A 17,337-nucleotide genomic window follows, 5' to 3' on the forward strand; every position below is an offset into this window, starting at 1 on the left:
AGTTGATGAATCACATTATTCTAATTTGTACTCACACCTGTATATAAAGGAAATACCAAAGCTGCTTATCTTAAAGAAAATTGTTAGTGTTAAAAAATTATCAACTACCTGTCATCATATAATTCCAACACCTTATTTCTTTGTTGAAAAGTGTGTGGTGGTCTCCTCTCTGCTGCCATCTTGTTACTCCCAACTAGGTTAGGATCCTCTCCAGCTCTCTTAAATAATTTAGGAGCTGAGACCTAGTCTTAACACATAGGAACCTTTATGAATCACACTTATTCTTAAGTCTAGGAATAAGAGTAAAATTATGTCATTCTTAGAATTTTGACACACTTTATACATATGGCCCCTGTTCTTTAAGGGTGCTTTCACACCAGTATTTTTGGTTTGTAACCGGGTCATGAATATTTCAACCCTTTTCTGTGAAGTATGCCAAACAATTTGTGTCTGTAGTGACAATATTTGGTTACATGTTTGTAGTTTGTCCATATCTATAGTCTCATTTGTATACATTTTGTCAAGATTGTATCCTTTTACAGGTGAGAATCCTATTTGAGAAAATAAGAAATATTTGGGCTTACAGATAATTCTGATAGTATTTTTAGGGGAAATTATATTTCCATCCAATATTCTGCATGAAACTGTTATTCTTTGTTATTATTTTGAAGAAAACAAAATTCACCTTATGTTGCAGCCTGACCAACAGTTTGCCAGTTTAAATGATGGGTGTAGAATGTGATACAGTCCAAGTTTACATGAGGATGTATGTCTTACCTGTATCTTTTTCATTTTTCTTTTCCAGCAATTTCAGCATTGGACTCATTTCCATCCTGTTTGGCCTCTCCTGCATTTGCCATCATTGCTTGCATCTGATTCAGCAACTGTCATTCTGCATTTCTGTTTGCTTGCATTTTGAACCCTTAGCAATAGTAAAAGTCTTAGGAGTTTTCCATTTGGGCTGTGGTCGTACATTCAAGTTTGTTATTCCTTGATTTAATGTGCTCGTGTGGATATTTGCTATGACGACAATTATTTATTTCACAGTACTTCATATATGGGAGCATGCAAAGACTCCGCATGAAAAAGAACCACTTCTACACACTGTGTCATATTAATAAAAATAAATGTATCAGTATTGGCACTTTATATTTAATCAGTTAAAATATAACTTCACAATGGGGGATTCTTTCACTATTGCATGAATATGTGCACTGTGATTTAGATTATGAAGCACACATTTAATTAACAATATTTAAGTCATATATATAGTAATGGTGTGAAAAATTATTTAATGAAAAAATTACAAGGTGTCAGATCTTTTTATTTATTTTAAATATGATAGAATTATTATAGTACAAATATAAGCAGGTTAAGTGGTATCTTTGTAATATAATAAGGATCAATATAAAGGCCATGTTTTACAGAATATTGAGTAGTTTCTAAACCAATTGTAATGTGTGAAATGCTTTCGCATTGAAATGTATATTTACGTATTTAATATACTTTTCATATGTGCTGAATGCATACGGTGTCAAGTATGTCTTCTGTCAATGTTCTGGGAGTAACAAATGCATTTGGAGAGTTGTAAAATGTATTTCGTACTATACAGGAGGGAATTTACAATACAATGACTGATTTGATTGTAATGTTAGAAATCACATAAAAAGATTTAATTTAAGACAGTTTTATCCATTCATACATGTACAGTACATTCTTTATTCAGTCATACTCACAAAATCAATAAACTATGCAAATTGATGGCGGAGAAAGTTTTTTTTGGCAGGACAGTGTTTATTGTTCTCTGCCTAATGCTTCTACTGTTGACTTGTCATTCAAAGGTTGTTATTCAAGACAAGACTTTACCTCAAATGTAATCCTTTTAGACAGGATGATTATTGTTAAGCTATCCAATCTGTAGTTTTTGATATTTCTAAGAATTTAGTTTCATGAATAAACTAATGAGAGTTCATACAATATAGGCCTTGGCTTTCTTTTTTTGTCTCTTCGAGTAAATAAAACAGACTAAATCTGAATATAATCTGATATAATCAATATGTGTGCGATTGTTTAGAGACAACCATCTACACAATCAGCATTTACAGAAAGAAGCCATATTATAAATGAAGAATATTTCGTAAATTTAATATTTTAAATAAGTTTGTTTTACAGTGCAACTGTACTGGTCCTCGTCTCTTTGAAGTTTCATGATTTATTGCATTTTTGTACAAAACGTTTTCACCGCAGCCATTGTCTGTGACGCGACAGCTGTCGCGCATGCGCAGGAAGTTGCTGCCGCAGACAGCAACACTGATTCGGCAACGCAGAGCAACAACACTAGAAAAAAAAAAAAATTCAAAACACCGTATCCAAATAATACTTATCCATTACGATGTTCTGAGCAATGTATATCGCCATGATCCACGGAAAGTAAGTATAGCGTTTGGATGATACCTCTGTACTGATTTCGTGCACAATTGCTCACTATTCATTTATTCCATCAAGCTTTAGGAAGCAACAAAGGAATCAGCTCTGTATTTCATTTAGTGTGCTAGAGATGGCTACTTAAACACTTCTACTTTTGGCCAAAATCGAAGAGTGACGTGAGTGCTTAAAACACAATAGTTAAAACACCGATGAACGTTTGCTGAAACGTGAATTGCTCATACACCAATAATTTAACTTGAAAGTTGATTGAGGGGTAGCTACTGAATGCTGAATTCCCATGAATGAATGGGCTGCCAGTGGTAGCTGCTACACTTGCAACTGTGATCTGTCTTATTACATTGTTAAGGGACGATTATATCGTTCCCATTCTCTCCCAAAAGTTCTTGTTTTCTGGGGAAATGTGCAGTGTTTCCAGAGGATGCATAGGGGGATGTGGTTTTATTACATGGCCTGTGGTGACTTTAGCAGGCACGGGCAATGCAGAATACGCATTTGATCCTCTCGGAAAAAAATAATGATATAAATTCATGGCCGTGACCTTTGCTGAATATCAAAGGCGTTGTCTCGAAATGTCACCGGGGATTTCTCCGCCGAGAGGCAGTGCGGTGTTTGAAGCTGGGGCTTTTGACAGCCGACAACAGATTGAGTGGAAGGTGGAAAGTTATTAAGTCGCATATCGTTAGAGGGTTTATTATGGATTGTGGGAAATGGACATTTGGATAGCAATGCACAGTTGCCCTTTCATAAATCTCTGCTGTAGTCTAGCTAGATGGAGTCGTTATAAAGCTCTTAAAGTGTAAAAATCACATGGCTGCACAAGGTAGCCTCAGCTTCACTGATTTACTATCTGTTTATGTTTGGAGTGTTTCCCTGATGAGACCTGCTTTATTATTATCTTTCTTAAATAGTGCTTTCTGTAAATAAAATCTCCATTAAAAGCTTCAAGTTCATAAGCACCGATGCTTATGAATTAATACATAATGTGTTTCATACTCTCAAATGAGGGTTGTTTCAGATGAAAGGGGTCGGCAAGGTAACAAAGGGTTGACGTCATGCATCGCATCCGTCCACATGACTTCCAACTCTAAGTTCCGCCCCTTTTCATCCATGTGATTGGTCGAACGCGCTGCGCGAAGCTTCCTGGTCTTTTGAGAGCCAATCAGAGAGGTTTTGGAGGGAGGCTTCCGTGTTGATGTAAAGCAGTGGGCGTGGCTAGTTGGCGGAGACGGTGCGATAGACGCTAAGACTTGAACAAGCAACCGCGGATCTGGTGGAGGTGGCTCTGCGGCTGTCCGTTTCCGAATAGCACACTTTCTGTGCGCGGTCTAGGGGATTTTTAACCATGCATTTTGGTCTTGTGGATTGGTGCTAAATGTTTACGATTTCGTCTAATCTCATCTGCAAATAACTGGATCCCAGGGTAAGATAGACTTGTTGTATTTGACATTTGCCAATATGTTGTGATCTCCGTCCGTGTTGCATGCTTGCTTTCATCAGAGGATTTCATGCAGTTGGCCGACTCTTGGCAGCGCTGAGCTTTTCCCATATGTGCAAACTGGCACACAACATGATTCCCTGTCAAAAAACATTCCTTGCTTATCATTGTTCTCAAAAGTTTAGCTTCATCAAATATTCTGAGGTTGACAGTTGTGACAATAAAAACAATAATATACCTATCCCAGTGAAGAACACTCCTCCTTGAGCATAATTAGAGGACTATTAATTTGGATGTTTGATCTCAAATAATTGCTATTGCCTTTTTAAGTGTCCTTTATTCGAGAAACATTTCCTACTGATTTCCGGAGGTCAGTTATGCTTTTTCTCATGGACTAAGACAGGGGCGTCGCTAGACTTCAGTGACATCCGGAGTATAGCCCACAGGCCATATTAAAATAAGAAGAATCCTTCCTTCCATGACCACCCTACCTGTCAAATAATAATTATATTAAACGCAAAACTGATACTGGTTCAGAACTTTATATGAGCAAACATCAGGCACACAATAAACGGTTAAAACACATTTTAATTTAAATTACAAATGATCAAAGCGAGAATTACAACGACGGCTCATTGTTAATTGTGCAGAAATTAACGCTAACAATAAAATCAAAGCAATTTAACTATTTAAATTTGCAATTGTCATTTATCATAATATTTTAAGAATAAAATAAAAATAAGGAGAAGAAAGTTGAGCTTAAAGTGATAATATTTTGAGAATAAATCAAAAGGAAATTAACATCAAAGTGATGTGGTGGACAACAGCAAAGTGGAGCGTCTGGGTCTTTACATACAACATCACTAACCATGGAGATAACTTGGCTATGCAACCCAGCTGAATTTGTGGGAAGTTTTTGCGAGGTCTCTGTACATGAATGAGGTGTGCATTAGTACAGGAGTTTTCAACATGTGGGCGCCTGTCAAGGGAGGTGCGAGATATAGGCTCGCACTCAAGTGAATTGAAAAATTATTGGAACTGCTTAGTCCATATCAAGATATTGTATGTGGTAACATCCCCTTTGATACAGTGTTGTTTAAAGAGGAAAACCCAATAACAGCGTCGAGCGGGATTGTGCGAATCTGTCCGGCACTTTCTCCTGAATAAATTTAATTTCCTACATAACCGCTGCAGTGCTCAGAAACTAATAATAACTCTGTGCTGATGCGCCAAAAGACCCAAGTATTTCTTTATTGCAAAATCTTATCCTAAAATATGATTTAACTACATCCTCCACATACATCTCTTGCCTTAATGAAGCTGCTGGCTTGGTGTCCGTTCTATTGTTGTGATGATGCTCTGTTTAGCCTAATATTGAGATTTGTTTACTCAAATATTTCTACTTTATTCACACAATGCTAAGACTTTATTCTAATAATTTTGACTTTATTCTCAAAATATTATGACTATAATTTCAAAATGCTACGACTTTAATGACTTTATTCATATGAAATTTAATATAATGCTATGACTTTATTTTCAATCACTTATGAATTTAATTTCATAGTGCTTCAACATTATTCTCTTAATTTTTACTTTATGTGCAAAATATTACTACTACTTCAAAATCTTAATTTTTTTATTTAATGTGGCATTAGAATGCCAGCGTGGAATCACAGAGTAAAGTTAAAACAACAAAGTTTTTAACAAAGCACAGTTTCAACGCTTGATAAATGGTAAGAGAGTGTTTTTTCCCCCTTTTGCTCAGGTGTGCAGACTTTGGGTTTGGTTCGATTAAAACGAACTCTGGTGCGATTGCTCTGTTAGTGCGGTTCATTTGAACAAGTGTGAACGCTGTCACCCGAACCTTAGTCCGCTTCCAAACGAACTCTGGTGCGGTTCGATTGATATATGAATGCAACATGGACCAAAGACATCTAAACAGACCAAAAACAGGAAGTAATTTGCCTAATACTGGCCTCAAGCATACCTGGTTCTTCTCATCATAGGAGCTATGTTGGCCATTACATTTCAGTACAGGCGTTGGAACCGCCGTCAGCCGTCCTTGCAGCATATCTTCATTTGTGTGTGCAACGGAGGAATTCCTAGCACTGTTTTGACTCCATTACACATTTTATTAGCTCTTCCTTTGTTCTCAGCTGGTAAAAATACCAACATATATAAATATAACGAGCGCATTTCGCACAGCAGCCAGCATTGTTTTGGATGTTTGGCAAGTTCCGTCAAAAAATATATGTCATAAAAGCTGTCCAATCAGGTTGTGACTTTTTCCTGATGCCTTTTGTTTCGTATCTTTAGGTTCGGTGTTAAAAATACCAGTGTGAATGCTAAGCGAACCAGGACTAAATGTATCATTTTCTTTTTTGGTCCGGACCAAGAGGACCAAGCGAACCGAACTACAAGTGTGAACACACCCTTAAGTACAATAATTAGATAAGCTCGATGTCATTTGATTTTAAACCATTTAAAAATCAAGGTACCTCAAAGAGGCTATTTAAATGCAGCAGTTTAACTCCATGCACATGACATGGAAATGTGAACCAGCACGAGCAGAGCGCATATACAGGCAGTCATTTTTGTTTGACTTTAATGTGAGATTTTATCATTTTAAGACCTATATATTGTGCTATTTAGGCTTATAGCTCACTGCGCTGCTATTTTGAGTTGCGTTTTAGGAAATTCCATTGTAATAAAAAACATTTTATTCCGGCGTACCGACTCCTGACTAAACCCGAATAACCGAAGATGTCTGAAACGTGCATTAAAATCTACTTGGTGTGTGGATTGTTAAAAACAAATGAAGATTAGGAATGAGGCTAATAGATTATATATTTAGAAATAAGGCTTGCATAATAAAACCTCAGTGCCTCTGAGAAAAGCTGCACCCCTGAGAGAAAATAGAACGCTCCCACTCGGAGGCATTCATAACGATTCATCTGATGAACTTGAGCACGAACAGCAGGTAAAAGTCAAAGTGTGGACTGTCAATTAATGCAAGTTGGGCTCACCGATCGAAATTAATTTACATTTGAAGCCAGAATTGAAGCCTACCTTGTTGCTTTTGTACCCTGATGTAATTAACATTAAGCCTTACTTTTTTCTCTCATCACAAAATAACATTCGGGGCTATTAACAAAAGATCCGGGGCTTAAGCCCCATCAGCCAGAGTCTAGCTCAGTTACCTAAGACTGGGAGAGTGTTTATTTGATTTACAGCTCCAGTGTCTTGTGCTCACTCAGTTAAACCAAAGCTCAACATTAGTTACCCACAGAGTGCAGTTTTATATCATTGCGCTGTCTTCTGTCTGCCCTACATTTTCCAAAGGCTGGATAATTACATTTCAGACTCCTGTTTCCAGAGAAACACGGTCTCCTATTCTCAGTACAATTATTAAGCATGGTGAAGGATCTTTTTGGCATCTGGGTATAACGTTTCTACTAACTCTTCTATGAGGAACCATTGCTGCATGATTTGGCTCTTTGAATGGATCACGGGGGCAGTCGTTTAAAAAATGCATGCCTACTCATTGAAGAAAATAGATTTGCACTCATGCATTTGTCCTTTCTCCAGACACAGAATCAACAGTCATGACTGTTCAATGTTTTTGTCCGAGGGCAACCTGTTTCCATTTGCTGTTATCAGGTTTGCCTTAAAGGAATGTTCCTGTTTTAATACAAGTTAAGGTCAATTGACAGTTTGTGGCATAATGTTTAATACCACAAACAGTAATTTTGACTCATCCCTTGTTTATAAAAAAAGAAAAGAAAAAAAAAGTGTTTACAGATAGGCACTTACAATGTAAGTGAATGGGGCCATAAATGTTGAAGTTCGCACCGTTTCAGAAGTATACCTACACGACGCTAAGATTATACCTGTCACCATGACTTTAGTATGGTAAAATCACTTACTAATCTTGTCTGTGTAAAGTTATCCAAAATTACACTTCCTTGTCACGACAACGTAATGCCAGTAAAACCTGTCATCTGGTAAAAGGCTGTAGTGCCAGTAAATCCCTGATTTTATCACACTAAATTCATATTACAACATATAATGCTTAAGTCTTGTAACTGTAGTTTTGAAATGGTTTGTATTTTTATGTTTAAGCACTGGCCCCTTGCACTTTTATTGTAACAGAGATAAAAAAAAAAATTAAAAAAAAATGTGTTTTTTTTTTTATTCAGAATTACTTATTATGGTGATAAACATGCATTACCAGAACAGTCCTTTTAATCTGCAAGCCGATCCATGCATATAGCTTAAAAAATTATTTTGTGCTTGTTTTGTGATTTTTATTTTTTATTTTTATTAAACTCTGATGCATAATGTCATACCAATAGCTTTGCCTAAAGAAAAAGTTGCCCCTGCTAATGAAATTAGAGTGTCATATTTGCGGTCAAAATGTTAAAAATACCTCTAGGTGCTGAGATTTGCAACACATGGCAACCTGCTAATGTGTTTGATAATTAATGCATTCCTCTGTGTGTGTGTGTGCATTGAGGGCTTAATGTTGTGTTCTCCTCATTAAGTGGTTTATGTTTAATTGACCTACCTGTGCTAAGCATCAGGCAAATAAAGAGAAGGCAGGCTTAATGTTCTTTGTTTGTCCTTAAATTTTCTTTAGCAAACCGCTCCAAGCTGGCAAAACACTTCAGTAAATATTAATGTGTTTGTATGGTTGCCAGTGATGATAAGGTGGGATCAGTAATTATAAGAGAAATTCCGATTAAGATAACATGTTTGTTATGAATGCCATAAATATATCTCATTCCAGCAAGGAGCATTTTTCATGTCTTTCTGCCTATTTTCTGCTAGACAGAGAGATAGTGAACATTTTAACTGTGCAATTGTCACTGATTACATGCTTTTCAGTCTTTTAATCAAGTTTGTAGTGCACAAGTGCGGTAAGTTGTGTGAATATTTGAACGTGTTATAGAAAGTGTAAACTCTTCTGTCATGTAATTTTATATTCTGTCTGTTGGATCCTGTCAAGCTCAAAGGCATGTTGTAAAAACTAACAGTAATTGCTGAGGGAGCGGCCATTCTTTTTTTTGTACCAAATATCTGTAAAAAAAAAAAAAAAAAATCTCTCAAACTTTATTTTATTATTATTGTAGTTATTTAAAGATCAAACATTTCTCTTTGTTGCTCAGCCTGTTTGGCTTATATAATATCTTTTATTTGGTTTGTAAGAAAGCATGATTGAGCTTGCCACTCATAACTTGCATTTCCAGCCCTTGTGTGTTTGTGGTGTGCATGCTCATTTGCACAGCTGTTTTCCTCTGCATGTCAGTTGGAGAAAAATGCATGTACACAGCTCTGTGTCTCTTCTCTTTCCCCACCTACTGAAAAAGCAAGAGTTAAACACCCAGCTGTTTAACCAGGCCACACACACACACACACACACACACACACACACACACACTTTTTCAATTCTCAACATCTTTAGTTACACAAGGGCCATAAAGTGTCACAGTGCTGTCACTCTCTCATGCTTGCCCTTTCTATCACTTCAAACAGACCAAATCTCCCTTTCCCCCTCGCTCAAAGCAGGCTAAAGCAAGTCGGCAACTGTGGCCTGACTCATAAAATCCCATTGTGTGAGGGTAAACTCCTGCAGGTCTGGAGAGATGAGCTAAGAAAGAGACTCAGATAAGCCTGTTAAATGAGAATGAGGAGCCTGATGTCAGTGAGGACAACTGGGTTATATGCCTTTACTGGACAGTCCCGGGTTGACTTACAGGGCCTCAATAGTTTGTACGTCTACTGGTTTTTTGTTTTGTTTATCATCGGACTCAGTTTGTTCTGCTATAGTTGTACCTGGATTTACCCTCTGATAATGGATGGGATTGTGTGTAAAAGAGGTTTGTAAGGGGGTTCATAAGCTTTTGTGTGTGTGTATTCTTGCCTGTACCAGTGTGTGTATCTCTGTATGGTTGTGTATTTAAAAGGTTGTTCTTGTTAGTTGGAAGGCCAAATCATGCTGTCCCTTAGAGGTCGGGTTAGAAGTTTTTTTTAATGAATCAGCTCTAAAGCCACGTGAATGTCCAAGTGGAGGAGGAAATTAAATATGATGAAAGAACTGGCTTTGTGCAGGCATAACAGCTCTTATTTCCAAAGGATTCATTAATATGTGGAAAAATGGCATATACGGGCTTTCAGTTCAGCACTGACATTTGGCAGTCATGCCAAAAGCTGGATTTGCAGGAAATGCAGTGATTTATGAGGTTGTTGTCTCATTCATAGGGGTTTACAAACACCGGAGCTGATAGCTGTTTTGCATGCAGCATGTATGGTTTTACATGTTTAGAGTGTCATTCGTAGATCTAAAAAGTGGTAAACCATCTCAAAATATGTTTGCATTGTTAATCAAACAGCTTATTAGTGTCAGTGCTCTAACAAGAGCAACTATGTAAATGTACACACAATTTAATTAACACTATAAATGCAGACATTTGTGCACAATATGTGGTTTCACTTTAGATAAACAGATTTTATCAGAGGTGTGTTTTGTGATTTGACACTGTTAAATGTTTTGAATGGACAATTATTTGGACACCTTTGTGGGAAAGCGGTTTTCTCAGCCAGGAAGAACAGATAAGATCTGTTAAGGGCATGAGAAAGTCAAGAGGTGTGACACTGTTCAAACAAACATGCTGTAGCTTTTTTATTTTTTATTTTTTTTTATTGGTATTAAAACACTGTTGCCATGCAGCAGTTGGTATACTGCTCGAATTATGTTAGCTACTAAAAAACTCCAACTGCATGAAAAATGCCATTATTTTAATGTAATGCTTGTAAGGCAGTGTTTTGCATGTCTCTCCGCATGTTAAATCAGTCATTCCATATAGGTAGAATTAAAACATACCTTATTCAGTGATCCAGTTAAAGGGATAGTTCACCCAAAAATGAAAATTCTCTCATCATTTATTCACCCTCATGCCATCCCAGATGTGCATGACTTTTTCTTCTGCTGAACACAAATTAATATTTTTAGAAGAATATGTCAGCTCTGTTGGTCCTCACAATGCAAGAGAATGGGTTTTGATGCTCCAAAAAGCACATAAAGGCAGCATAAAAGTAATCCGTAAGACTCCAGTGGTTAAATCCATACCTTCAGAAGTGATATGATTGGTGTGGGTGAGAAACAGATCAATATTTGTCCATTTTTGCTAGAAATTCTTCTCCCTGCCCAGTAGGGGACGTATGCATGAAGAATTTGAATCACCAAAAACACAAGAAGAATGTGGAAGTTGAAAGTGGAGACTGACTGAGCAGAGAGGAGAATTTATAGTAAAAATGTACTTAAATATTGATGTGTTTCTCACCCACACCCATCATATCACTTCTGGAGACATTGATTTAATCACTGGAGTCAAATGGATTACTTTTATGCTGACTGTCTGTGATTTCTGGCACCTATTCACTTGCACCAAAACAGCTGAACATTTTTGAAAAGTTCTGCTGAAGAAAGAAAGTCATACACATCTGGGATGGCATGAAGGTGAGTAAATAATAAATAATTTTAATTGTTGGGTGAAATATTCATTTAATACTTTTTAATCACAACTTTAATCCAGATTTTAGTAGAATTTATAGAACATTGTACAATTTAATTTACATACACATCATCTTTCTTTTTTCCAGCATGACACTTGAGATGGTTTTGACTATAACAATGAGACTTGTTTTCAACTATAAACAAATTAAAATTTGAAATGATCTGTCACACTTTTATTTGAATTATAATTAATAATAAGTTTGTAAAGATAAACTTTACTATGATTTACTAAGATTTAAAAATGGGCCAAAAATGAAATTAAAATACTACTATTATAATCTACTATCCTGAGTGGCCTGTAGAATTATCGATTTTTATGGTTCTTTTTTTTTTCCTCCCAGGGCTCTACAGTTTGACCATTTCAAAAAAATAGATTCTCCAATTAATCGATTCTAAGAATGCGGCAGCGCAGTGGCGCTCATGCGCTTGCCTGAAACAGATGTTAGAAACATGCGCATATCCTAAAGGCAAGCGCATTGCAGACTGGATGAATCAATCACACACCATTCATCTCCTAATAAAACTATGATCCCAAAATTAATTCACAAACTCGCTTACATGGCAATGGGAGTGTTGATTTCGTGACTACATTTCAAAAAAACAACATGAAAAACGAGCTCGTGTCCGTTATTTCACTAATTTGCACAACAAGGAAAAAAGATGAGACAGTGGTTCGGGAGTGGTTTTTATTTTCTAATAATTTTTTTATCTGCTGCTTCACAATGTCTTTACTCCTCTTGCGCTCGTTTTCATTTGCACATTGTCGCTCGTCGGGAAGAGTGCGTACACCTTGATGGCTCATTAGATAAATGTTAAGCAGGTGAGACTTCTACTCGCAGAGCAAACAGATGGAACAGCACATACGAGATGCTTGATAGATTTTTTTTAATAATAATCCTGCTATTTGTGCTGCTTTATCACCTGTGGTGAGGAAAGGAGAAACTGACATCTGCAGTCTCACAGCAGATATCTCATGTAATCAACCTGGAGCATCAACCTGTACTTAAAAATCAAAAGGCCTCGGATAAAAGTATAATACTATTAAATAAAAATGATTAACAGTGCTTTAAACATATAAAAATTATTTAACATAATAAGTTGAATTATTTAATTTAAGAGTAGGCCTATTGTGTTTTAAAACTAACTGGCCTATTTATTTTCTTTATTTTCTTGTGTAAAGTGGTCAGTGTTTATCGTTTTTATGATGACAAAACTGCCAAACAAAGGCTGCACAGTACACCAACAAAATATTTACTTGATTTGAGTGTGGATTTTGTAGTTTCTACAATTTTCTCGGTTATAGTTTAGCGAGACCTGTCTGTCACAGGGCAACTTACAGTCTAAGAACCCCAATTTTGGTCAAAATGTGAAATTACTCTGCTTTGCATTTGCACAGCAGAATAATCGATAAGAAAAAAAAATGTACACGTATCAGGAATTGTTTTGAAATCGGATCATGACTCCCAGAATCGGATCGAATCGTGAGGTGCCTAAAGATTCCCGACCCTAGATTGAAGCTCATGAAGTTTTGTATACTATCGGCATAAAAATTACAGCTCCCAAATGTATCTGCACTGCGCAGTAGTTACGTTTCACCCTGCAATTGGCTGCTTTTCATCCCTTCAGTCAACCGAGACGTTTTAGTCAGCTTGAATGAAAAGCATCAAGTTTTACTTTAAAAGTTAAAAGTTTACAAGTCTAGACAACTGAAATATGCAGCATCTGATTGTTGTACATTGTGTGACAGGAACATTAATTGTGTTCAGCAGTGCAGATGTCAATTTAGAGTTCTTAAATACATTTAAGAGGACCACGCTTCAAAGACTGAACATTGAGTTTTGAATATTTATGTTCACAAGGTGAAACAGATTAACATAAGCTGCTGTTGTTGTTTTTTTGCAGACAGCCTGTCAAATTAACTGAAAATATAAAATTTGGTTTATAAGAATTTATACTCCTTTGTCATGACTCACACTATGTTCCTGAGTTTTGTCATAATTGATGAGCTCAATTTTCTCATGCCTTTTAACATTATCGTCTCTAAAAAAAAACTTGACTACAACTGTGCTCCTAAATTTTTGACTGTGCTCCTAATAATAATTATAAAATGTAAGCGTAGAGCCCTGCATTTTGTTTAAATGTCAACTGCTCAAATATGCAATTATGTGCATTCAAACAACAACCCAAAAAAGTATGAAAAAGTTGCTGTAGAACTGTAAAGGTAAGTGTATGCATGCATGTGACTGAGCGATATGGCGGGTATAATGTTGCAGGGATCAGGTCTGTATTTAAGGAAGGTGTGGTAGAGCAGGAACGTTTTTATCCCCCCTGTCTGTGCATCTGTCTGTAGGACGCTGAGGTTGAGTGGCAGGGTAGCAGTCATCTGCTCTTATCTGTTTATGGCTCTAGATAAGACCTCTGGCATGGGATATGTGACCCTCCCTTCTGTCTCTGCCCTGCTGCATAATGAGGGTTTGCTTGACAAATTGCATATCTGTCCAATGTAATCGGAAAAGATGCCATTTGCATGGCAGAACTCTCATCTCCTGTTCGGGTGCCAGGGCAGCCTGCTGTGTGGTGCCACTTCTGTGGTCACGCAACACTGAGCTGTAGTCGGAAGAGGGACATGTATGATCTCCATGCAACTGGAGGAGTCACAGGGCAGTATCCTGTGACGAGGCAGTTGTTTTTAAAATCAGTGTTGCAGTGACTGAAATGTAAGAATTTATCCTGGATAAGGAGGGAACCTTTTACCTGACAGGAGTGAAAGCCACCTGAACACCCTTGTTTTTGAGTGCATTTTGTGGTTTTCTTCTGCTGTTTAGACTGTGTTGATGGGTATGCTACTTATTCAGTAGCTAAATTTGATGTATTGTAGTCAACAGTTGTTTATCTTGGTAATGCCCAGAATAATAGAATTACTTTTTATACACTCACAGACAGTTTATAGTCTCTCTCTCTCACCCTATGATATCCTTTTTATATGTTGAAATCTTAGTTAACCTTTAATGTTTTCAATACCAAATATTTTCAAATGGTAACATAAAATACCTAAACATTTAAATAGAGTAATTTTGCTGTATGTAACTGAAAGCACTTCACCTTGCTTTCACAAGGAGTTTTTTTCTTTAGCTAACTGAAATGTGAAACACTGCCCCCAGTGGCTAAAGCGGTAAGTGCTATTGGGCGTGTGGGCATGTGCAAGCTCCATTTTTTGGATATGTCCCCCGAGGGGCACCAAAAGTGGGTTGTTTTCAGCAGTAAAGGATGTAGAGGAATGCGTATTTTATATATAAAATATATTAATATATTAATATAAATCTAACCATCAGTGAAGTAAAAATGCAATGTTAGCGGGGAAAAATGCAACCTCTGAATCACGCTCGTCACTAATTATGCGAATGCGATTAGTTCCTGGTTTCAAAGTGGGATCTGAACCCGGGTCTCCCACAGTGCTGACCCAACACGCTTCCGGTCGCACTACAAAGAAAAGGTATACACACTTGTGCCGATGTGGAAACAACATGCCAACTTCCCGTGTGATCATGTTTCAGAATCATCCAAAACCAAAATCCCCAAAAAAAGATTTGCGTGCACACAGACAGCCAAACTCCTTTAATGGGGTGACTGGCACATTGACACACATACTGTAAAAAAAGTCACACCTAAAATTCATGCTGTTTTTAGATAACTGCAATTACTATCAATCAGTCAAGCAAATACTAAAACAAGTTCTATATTCTGTGGTTTTACATGTTTGTCAGTTTTCTATTTTAATATTGAATACTGTCCACATTTTCTACAGTTCGAAAATCATATTGCCCCATTTCTAGAGATGTAAAACTATCAAAGATTTTGTAAGCTTGAAAATCAGATAAAACTGGCTAAATGCAAATTATTATGTTTCTGTACCAGACTTTTTTTAAGGCCTCATTTGGGCATGTTTTCACCAATGGAAGGAACACATGGACTTGTTTGTGTATCTGTTTTTGGTGTCAGTGTTTCATGTGGGTTTTAACTTTCATCTCATGTTCTGTGATATTTTGTGTGTGATTTTGTGTTTGTGCTATTGTAGTTTGTAATAGAGCCCAACCGATATGGGATTTTTGAGACCGATACCGATGTTAGAGAGGGAAAATTCACCGATTACCGATATGGTGACCGATATAGTTAATGTTTGAGCTGAAATGAAAACAGACCTTTTCTATGTGGATTGTGCACCAATTTTGCACCGATATGACTATGCAAAGATACTCAAAAGGCTGCTTTCTTAAATATTTTTATCAAAGAATATTTGACATTATTATTATACATGTCAACAAATTCTAGAAATGAACACTGAAAAAATAAATAATACATAAAAATACAATAAATAGCTTAATAAACCTCAGAACTGTTAGTATAAGTCAATTGCTGACCACTTAAATAAAGAATAAATAAAATAAAATAAAATAAAAATCAGTACTGTATGTTTAGTATCAGTCAATTGCTGACCATTAAAATAAAGAATAAATAAAAATACAATAAATAGCTAAATAAACATCAGTACAGTTTAGTATCAGTCAAATGCTGACCATTAAAATAAAGAATAAATAAAATACAATAAATAGCTAAATAAACATCAGTACTGTATGTTTAGTATCAGTAAAATGCTGACCATTTAAATAAAGAATAAATACAAATAAAATAAATAGCTAAATAAACATCAGGGGCCGATTGAACCAGCTATACATAAGTTACAACTTAGCCTAGTTGTGGCGTAAATGGGCACTAAGTCACAATTTACACTCTACTAAATATTTGAGCATTGCACCATCAAACTTATGTAGAACGTAACCCTACGTATAAACTAAATATTTACGGCAGACTCTGACCAGGAGTAACTGATGGAATAAAAAAGCAGACTCACTTAATGACATCAATGAGCTCATGTTTTGCATGACAGGCTTCAGTCCTTTAAACATATATGATGATGTTGGCATTTACACTCGTTTACATTTACGAGAGAGAGAGAGAAAAAAATATTACTTTTAAGAGGCTCTTTAGCATGAAACCGATCTAACGGTGCCGTTTTTAGGGTGCGTCGCCCGGTGTCAAGTTTCACCACATTCAAAATATATATATATATATATATATAAAGGTTATTAAAATGAATAATTGTCTATTTTTCCAGCCTGTTGTATTAGTATTTATTTATCACCCCTTATTTATTTTAGATACAGTTCCTATATATTATTTACACAGGGCAAATATACTATTTATTCTATTTTTATTACGTATCCTATTTTAATGTCTGGAAAACCACTTTTAAATATTACATTTTATAAATTCAGTGACTGGAATCATTCAGTTTAAGGGGTACCAAACAGTGAATCCTGAATAAAACAGTTTGGTGAATACATGTTTACATGCTGACAAGGTATGAATGTAGCTGCGTGGTTAGCTAGTTAGCTGTAAGCTCGTTGCCACGGAGAGTAAAAGATGGACTTTATTTATTTTCCAGCATTGCGTCTCACAAACTAGGTAACAGCGAAGTGTGAAATCAACACTCACCATACACAATCCACCACCACACCGTTGTCTGCTGAGCTGCAAAAAGATGCTCTGATGTTTACCTTTCAATCTGCTGCATTACTGACTGCTCTGACAAACTATAGCTGGCTAACATAACAAACAGATGTGATAAACATGATTGACATGGTTGTCAGGGACAGGGTTAACATTATATTAGTTATATAAAATGATGGGGTCATTTTTTATTAACATTCCAGTATGTATTTCACAAAATAGTTAGCAATTTAACGAGAAGAGATCTCCTCAAATCCGCACCGTTTAACTCCGCCCTGTCTGCAGAGCCACCGTCAGTTCAGAGTCA

General features: G+C 36.4%; 1 protein-coding gene and 1 long non-coding RNA gene across 4 annotated transcripts in view; both read left to right on the top strand.

Annotated features, from left to right (window-relative positions):
- LOC127436564 (uncharacterized) overlaps nucleotides 1-1,969 on the top strand; it is a 4,891-nt gene extending 2,922 nt beyond the window's left edge. For both annotated transcript variants that reach the window (XR_007896437.1, XR_007896436.1), the window contains exon 3: nucleotides 806-1,969. This is a non-coding gene — a long non-coding RNA (uncharacterized LOC127436564). The remainder of the gene's footprint in view (nucleotides 1-805) is intronic.
- Nucleotides 1,970-2,312: 343 nt separating this feature from the next.
- Nucleotides 2,313-17,337, top strand: part of LOC127440158 (protein FAM222B-like) — a 90,555-nt gene continuing 75,530 nt past the window's right edge. Inside the window, exon 1 of one of the 2 annotated variants that reach the window (XM_051696608.1) lies at nucleotides 2,313-2,430. The gene's annotated coding sequence lies outside the window, so the exon portion shown is untranslated. Of the gene's footprint in view, nucleotides 2,431-3,713; nucleotides 3,869-17,337 lie in introns of those variants that run through there. The other variant, XM_051696607.1, reaches the window with a different exon arrangement.

The sequence above is a fragment of the Myxocyprinus asiaticus genome, chromosome 4, assembly GCF_019703515.2.
Source record: "Myxocyprinus asiaticus isolate MX2 ecotype Aquarium Trade chromosome 4, UBuf_Myxa_2, whole genome shotgun sequence".
Taxonomy (NCBI): Eukaryota; Metazoa; Chordata; class Actinopteri; order Cypriniformes; family Catostomidae; genus Myxocyprinus; species Myxocyprinus asiaticus.